Genomic DNA, 7068 nt, shown 5'->3' on the forward strand with positions numbered 1-7068 from the left:
GGTGTTTAGAATTAGGTCACTAACTGCCTAGGGAAATGTACCTTAACCTTTGATAACCCTCATTCTGGGAAGTAAATGTCAATTAGGGCTTATTTAAAGGTGGCTGACCTTTTTAACCTGCACTACTGTGTGGAAGATGCAACTGATCTACTGAGAACCTAGGGAAATGTGTTTTATTTACCCAGAGAAAGATTGCAGAGAAATTAACCCTTTTGTTTTCTGAGCCTCACTTGTTATTCTGAGGCTGAACTCAAACCTGACCAAACTCTTCCAAGCCATCAGTCAGCATCTCCAATTTGAGATCCCTAGAATCCAGTTGGGATATGGAACAAAGATGCCTCCCTGAGTCCTTCAGAAGCTTTAAGCATTCATTACTCTCATTGTTTTCAGTGGAGATTTAAGCATTCATTACTCTTACCACTTTCGTGAGATCTAGGCTTCTAAAGCACATTTAGGGTCAAGTAAGCAATTTAAATAACTAAAGAACACTGGACTGAAGAGATATTTTACTGCAGACATGACTTCAGGATGAGTAAAGAGGAACACTCAGAAATTGCAAAGTTAACCCCCGGCTTCCAAAAGTAAAGCAGATTTCAGCAAGTAGAGGCTTTGAAAGATTTCCTCTGGAGAACCTAATGAAAGGAGGATCCACACCTCAGCTGCTCTAGTGCATCACAGCTTCAACTCCTAGTGAGGGTGGATTTAAACTGGAGATCTAAGCATGTGGATACACGCAATGTTCTGCCATCCCTCCTGTATGTAACAGCTCTCCCCAGAGGACAAGGGAGACAGCTGGGAACACTGAGGTCTTCAAGTGGCACTGTTAGATTAGGCCAAGGAATTTTACTGTACCCTCCAAGACTGCAGGCCTGACTATCTCTGCATTAGGCCTTGCATCAAAGTAGTGCTAATAGTGAAGGATCATGTATCCTCATAGTTTTTGTCTGCCTTCAGAGGACTGCAGTGGAGATGCTCTGGCAGACCCCGCCAGACCCCTTCACTTCCTGGGTGGTTCCTGTGGCCAGAAGATAAGGACATGTTTATGTGCTTTTCTTCAATGGCCCATAGAGCTGATCTGTTCCATCTGTGGGGAAAATACTAAGTTAATTGTAGCTTTCCCATGAAAGAGCTGCTGATATGGTTGAAAATTGACCAGTAAGGCAATATATCTGCTCTCCCAGGAGCAGGACACTAAATCCAAGCAAACAAAGGAAAAAGAGGCTGATTCAAAGCTAGATATGGATTGAAAGACAACAATCCCTCCTGATACGTAGCTCTTCTGTAACCTCGCAGCTATATTCTGGCTCTTGCAGGAATGGACTGACCCCCTTGATATCAGCAACATAGGTCCCCAGCAGTTCAAGTGAGGGACCTCAGAGATCATTACTTGGAATGAGATCCTCTTCAGTTTAATGGCTGGCTGGATCTAGCACTAATTTTGCAGCTATTCTGTTGGTGATTACAAAACTACATAAATAGAGAGGAGAAAAAAAAATAGAGGAGAAAGAGCAATCAGAATAGACTTCTTGAACAAAGTGAAGACTTCTTTTTGGAACTTGTTTATTCTCCAGAGAAAGGGAGATTTACTCCTAGTGTAGAGAAGAGCTCTCTGGAGAGATAGTTGAAGATGGCAGTGATTAGAAAGAGGAGTGAGAGAGAGTTGAATTATTTCTCACAGAGGAAATTCCAGGTAAATAATATTTCCAAAACAAAGTTAAGTGAATGAAAGATAATGAAAGATCTCCCACTGTCTGTCTGTCTCTCTCTCTCTTATAAGTTGTTGATAGTGCCTGTCTTTATAGAGGAAGAATGGAATGGTACAGGGAGGATATCTGAGGAGAAACCTGGAGCTAAACTACCTACAAGATTACAGGAGAGCATGAATCACTAGTGAAGAGAAAAGCATGGAGGACATACACTGATAATCACATGCCAAGGCAATTATTAGCTCCCTGAAAGCTGTGGGGTGGTTAACAGTAACGGTGGTAAGCCAAGAAGGGGAGAAGCTGTGTGGACTTCGAGAAGCCTTACAGCAAATAGCCAGAGACAGATTAGGCAACTCATACCTATAGGAGAGGTAGAAAATTTTGGAAGTCATGATTTTTTACACTCTTCTTCAAGGTGTATCAGTGAACAGCTTACTCTGAGAAAGCATCTGAGGTCTTTCTGTTTGGTGATGGGTTCAGACAGGGAGGAGAACGTTAAGATTAGCAGGTAGAGTGGATCTGTTGCATACTTTACTATTTCCTTTTGATACAACTTTTAGGTCACCTTTCCCTTCTAACTGTCAGATAAAACTAGAGGACAAGAAAAAACACTCAGAAATAGCTGAGAAGTCCAATTGCTGCAAAAAGAGGTAGAGATTGTGTTGTCAAAGGAACCACTTTAGTGGTCAGACTCTCAAATGAGCTAAGACAGCATCACTTCTGTAGCTGTCACATGAAAGCAAAGGTCCGTTTTGTGATACAAGCGTTCAGTTATTGCTCAGAAAATTATTTTTCATCTTATATATTATTATTATAATGTGTATATGCTTATACACATTTATTTGCAAGTGTGCACATGTATCAGCATGCACACAAAGGCACACATGCTTTTGTATGTATTTATGAACTTTTTTATTTTCAAATACATAAAATTGGCTTAATCATCAATGGGAAGAAAGCAGAGCAGGTCTGTGTATTGTCAGAAAGAGATGCACCTTTAGACTACGTGCATCTTAGACCATGGGATGAGAAAACATCATATTTTGTTTCATATTAAATCTGAGTTAAGGAAACCTGCTCGAGAATATTTCCTCATAACAGGCGTTGTCATAACTCCAGATCAACAGAGGGTCACGCATGTCATTCACTTACTAGCTAAAAAGCCATTCAATCACTTATATACTTCTTGGAGTGAGCTACATTTTTGCCCTGAAATTTATACAGCGTCTAGCACAAGGGCTAATTGTAGTTTCGTGGCACTTGGCTTATCTAGAGCTAAAAGATTATTAAATTTTTAGAGTTAATTCTCTGCTTCTTAGCATTAGATTCAGTAGCAAATGCTTCTGTGATCTACAGAACCAAAGGAGGAATGACTGACTTCTTAAAATTCCTCTTTGCTGCAAATATCCATTAGTTTTAATATAAAAATGACCCTGAACTAACAATGAGTTCATATTACCTGCGTGATCTCCCAGCATATAGGATTGTAGGGTCAACACATGAAATATTTTATACTGTCTTCCGTGGAGCTTTGGTTGTTTTTCTAAGTATATAACTTCACTGTAATCACTCAGACAGTGAATATCCACACTACCACTACAAAGAGAACTGCTCCTGGCTTTATCATGGAAGATCACTGTTCAGATGGATTTTTTTTCTCATCCTGCAAACAATGCAGATTCTTTGCACAAATGCCCTTTTTCTGCCTTAAAATCCAGATGAGTGAAAAGTGCTTTGGACAGTAAAGATAGAGTCCAGTGATAGAAAATGTTACACTGTTCTATGGAATCTCAAAATCAAGACAGTGCAGAGAGCAATTAGGAGAGTGGAGGACTGAATCAACATGAAGGTAGACTATACAAGCTTAAATAAACCTCAGCTAAAAGAGGACACAGGGAACAAAAATGGACAGTCTAGGACTGAATGTACTGGACCAGGTTTCAGGAGGCAGAAATTCACAGCCTGTAGCAGACTCAGTATTTAATCCTGCTTGTCCCTTCATCTGCATAGTTCAGTTCCCCATCTGGAAAAAATGGAACTAATAGCTCTTCCCAAACTCAGAAGAGGTTTGCAAAGACAGGAGCCCCATGACTGTCAACATCTCAGAGTAGCAGTAGAGGCACAGAAAGAAAGCCCAAATCCAAGCTGGTGGCAACAGGAATGGAAAACAGCTTGTTTTGGTACCCAGGCAGTGAAGTCCCCCATCGGGTTTTGTCAAGTCCATTCACCTATCTGTTTCTGGGAAATAATTCTGCAATACTGTGAACTATGTTATCAAAAGTGGTTATGCGTTACAGCAACTTTTTCTATCTATTGCTTTCACTTTGTCTTCTGAGACATACCGCTTGTCCAGCATCTGGTTGGATCTACAGTCAGATGGAATCCTTAGAGTACCCAAAGTGAAAAATATTCCTTCTTAAAGATAATAATATGGCCTAAAGGGTATAAGATATTATCTCAGAGCTGACCTACAGGAAACATTTACTGTAGCTGCAAAGACTGGCAGAAAACAGCTCCTGAGGCTATGATAACTCATGCTTGATACACAGAGACTGAAATGTCATACCATTGGCATTAAGAGATCTTAATGAATTAATAATGTGAAGTGATAAAAGAAGCTTTGTCCTTGCTTCACTCTGAGGATGGTTCAAAGGAATGCTAGGAACTCAGGGGTTATGTTTTTTTCTAAAACAAGTTCTCAAGCTTAGTTTTCCCCATCCCCTCCTGCCCTTCCTCCTCCCCACTCCTCAAAAAGAAACACTTAACTTTACCATCTTCCAGGATCAAATGCATCATCGGTAATGATAACTAAAACACTCTGAAGAAATAACAAGGTGAGTAGGGGTGCTATTCTTGGTCCAATATGGTCCATATTTAGCATTCTGACTATAAGCTTTACGTTCCCTCTTCTGTGTAAAAATTAAGTACATCTTCAAATACACAAGCACAAAACATTCCCTAAATAATAATCATGGCATCTCTTACTAAGTCCAAGTAAAATCAAAACAATTCTTCTAAAAAGAGGGGAGAAAAGCATGGAGAAATCTTCAGCACATGTTCTGCATTCACCTTTCCAGTTTGGTCAAAATATTCAAAAGATATTGTTAATTCCATGCTGATGAACCTCTGAGCTGGTCAGTAGTGAGGAGCTTGGGAAAAGAGCCACTTACTGTTGTCATTTTCCCTTTTTAACTCATCTTATTTCAATGTTCACTTATTGCTACATGAAAAATATTAATTGTAATGTCAATCTTCTATACTGTATTGGTTAAACAGCATAAGAGTAATCATGAAAAAAATGTGTTAGGCCAGATTTCTGAGACAGCATATTTTCCATTTAACAATTGACATCCTCAAAGAACTATAGCAAAATTAAGCATGCTCAAATTATCCAATTACTGGATCTAATTAACTGGGGCTTTCTCAAATAAAATATAAACATTAGGTTTTGCTGTCTTGGAAAACATGTAATCTGTGGCCACTTTATACCAGTGGTAGCGATTGGATGGAAGAAAAGCTGCTGACGTCCAGGTGAGGAAGCTTTCATGCATAACCTTGACCATGCCACATGCTCTTTCCTATGGCAGCAGCAGCATCTCATACTGTCAGTGACGGGAGAAATAACACAGCTAATCCATACACAGGCAGCAGAGGTTGTTCCTATTTCCTCCTCCTAGCAGAAGCTGTTGTGGGGGCTTCTGACAATCTAAGCTAGCAGGGGCTTGGAGAGTTGGGGGCTGTGGTGGAAAGGCTCTTTGAGCTGTGCCCTTTCCCTTCCTGCCTCCATACTAACTGGCACAGACAAATGGCAACAGGAGTCATCTTGAAATCTGTAGCTAGAAACAGTGCAGTGTTGGAATAAGGAAGAAGCAGAAAATCTAATTACGAGTCTGAGAGCTGCAGATTTAGGTCCACACTCCATAGACAAGAACATTTTTAGGTTAGGATTTCTATGAGGAGTCTGAAGCGTTGCTGAGATACACCTGAGCCAGTTTGAAATGTGCTCATCCAGAGAATGGTGAGAAGGTAGCGACAGCAGCAGAGGTTAGCAGGGACTAAAAAGCTCCTTATCCCGTGTCTTGGCTATGTTCATACACACTTAATCCATACTGAATGCTGGGCAACCTCAGTACCCAAGCTGGGTGCTTCAAACCTAGCCCTGGCATTTCTGATCCTTTGCCTGTGCTGTGGCCGCATCCAGAAGAGTTACATGCCAAATGACTCTTAAATGAGTTTATCAGTGAAATCTGGGCACTCTCTGGCCCTTGGTAATGGGATTGTTATTAAGTCAGTATTGAGGCTGTTTGAAAATCCCACCCAGTGCTTGGAAAAACAGAACTGAGAGTTGCCAGCACTCTCATACTGTTAAGTAATAAACTGACTCTGAGCTCATCAAAATTCAGCGGGCGACTGGGACTCTTGATAAATGTGAGAATGTTGCTGGAAACCCTAAAGAAATATTCATCTCCTCAGGTGTTGTTTGGAATAAATAAGAAAGGTATTGCACAAAATGATCCATTTTAGATTAGGAAAGGCACATTAATATGCTGGGAGCTGATATAATTCTGGTATAATTCTGCTCTGTCCCCAAGACAACAGACGTCTTTCTGCTCTGTCTGCAGAAGTTCTGACTCTAAGACCACTGAGCAGTTAGTCTACAGGGTTTCAGGAGGCTGGAAAGCTATACTTTTTTTTTTTTTTTTTTTAATACATTTACTAAGGAAAATGGAACTTTCAGATTTATCATGGGAGCCAGCAGAAGATGTATAGATTTCTTGAAATATAAGGAAATCCCCTTTACATTTTCTTGGCCTTTTGACAAGCATCAGTACACTGTAGAAAGCTCCTCCATCAATGCAGAAGATAGATTACTCATTCGAAGCAAATTTGATTTGGTATATGAATACACATTTCACATGTTTGTTCTGAGATCTCCATACTTTCCACAAGGTCTTAGAAATCACTGGGTTTGACCTTAAGACTAGGAGGGGAACAGGGTGTGATTGGACATCCTGGCAAGTAAATTACAGTGTCTGAGCACTCACCAAGAGTTTGAAAACCTTTAGAAGTCAAGTAAAAGTCAAGGAAAGGAAAAGTAAAAGAGAAAATCGAATCAACCTTTGCCTAAAGAAGCTGAGTTTTAATTTTGGACTGTATTGTGCCAAGCATTTTAATATGTTGCAAGACAGAACTCCTGTGGTAAAGAGCTCCTCAGCGACATGGCCAGAGCACAGAGTAAGGGTGAGCAGTTGCCTCAGATGGCCCAGGCAGCAGCAAAGATGCAACAAGTCTCCAAATCTCTTTCTCTGCCCCACAACTTATTCACACCACTGTACTCTGCAGAGACAGGCTCACCCCAACC

Source organism: Rhea pennata, chromosome 4 (genome assembly GCF_028389875.1).
Source record: "Rhea pennata isolate bPtePen1 chromosome 4, bPtePen1.pri, whole genome shotgun sequence".
NCBI lineage: Eukaryota > Metazoa > Chordata > Aves > Rheiformes > Rheidae > Rhea > Rhea pennata.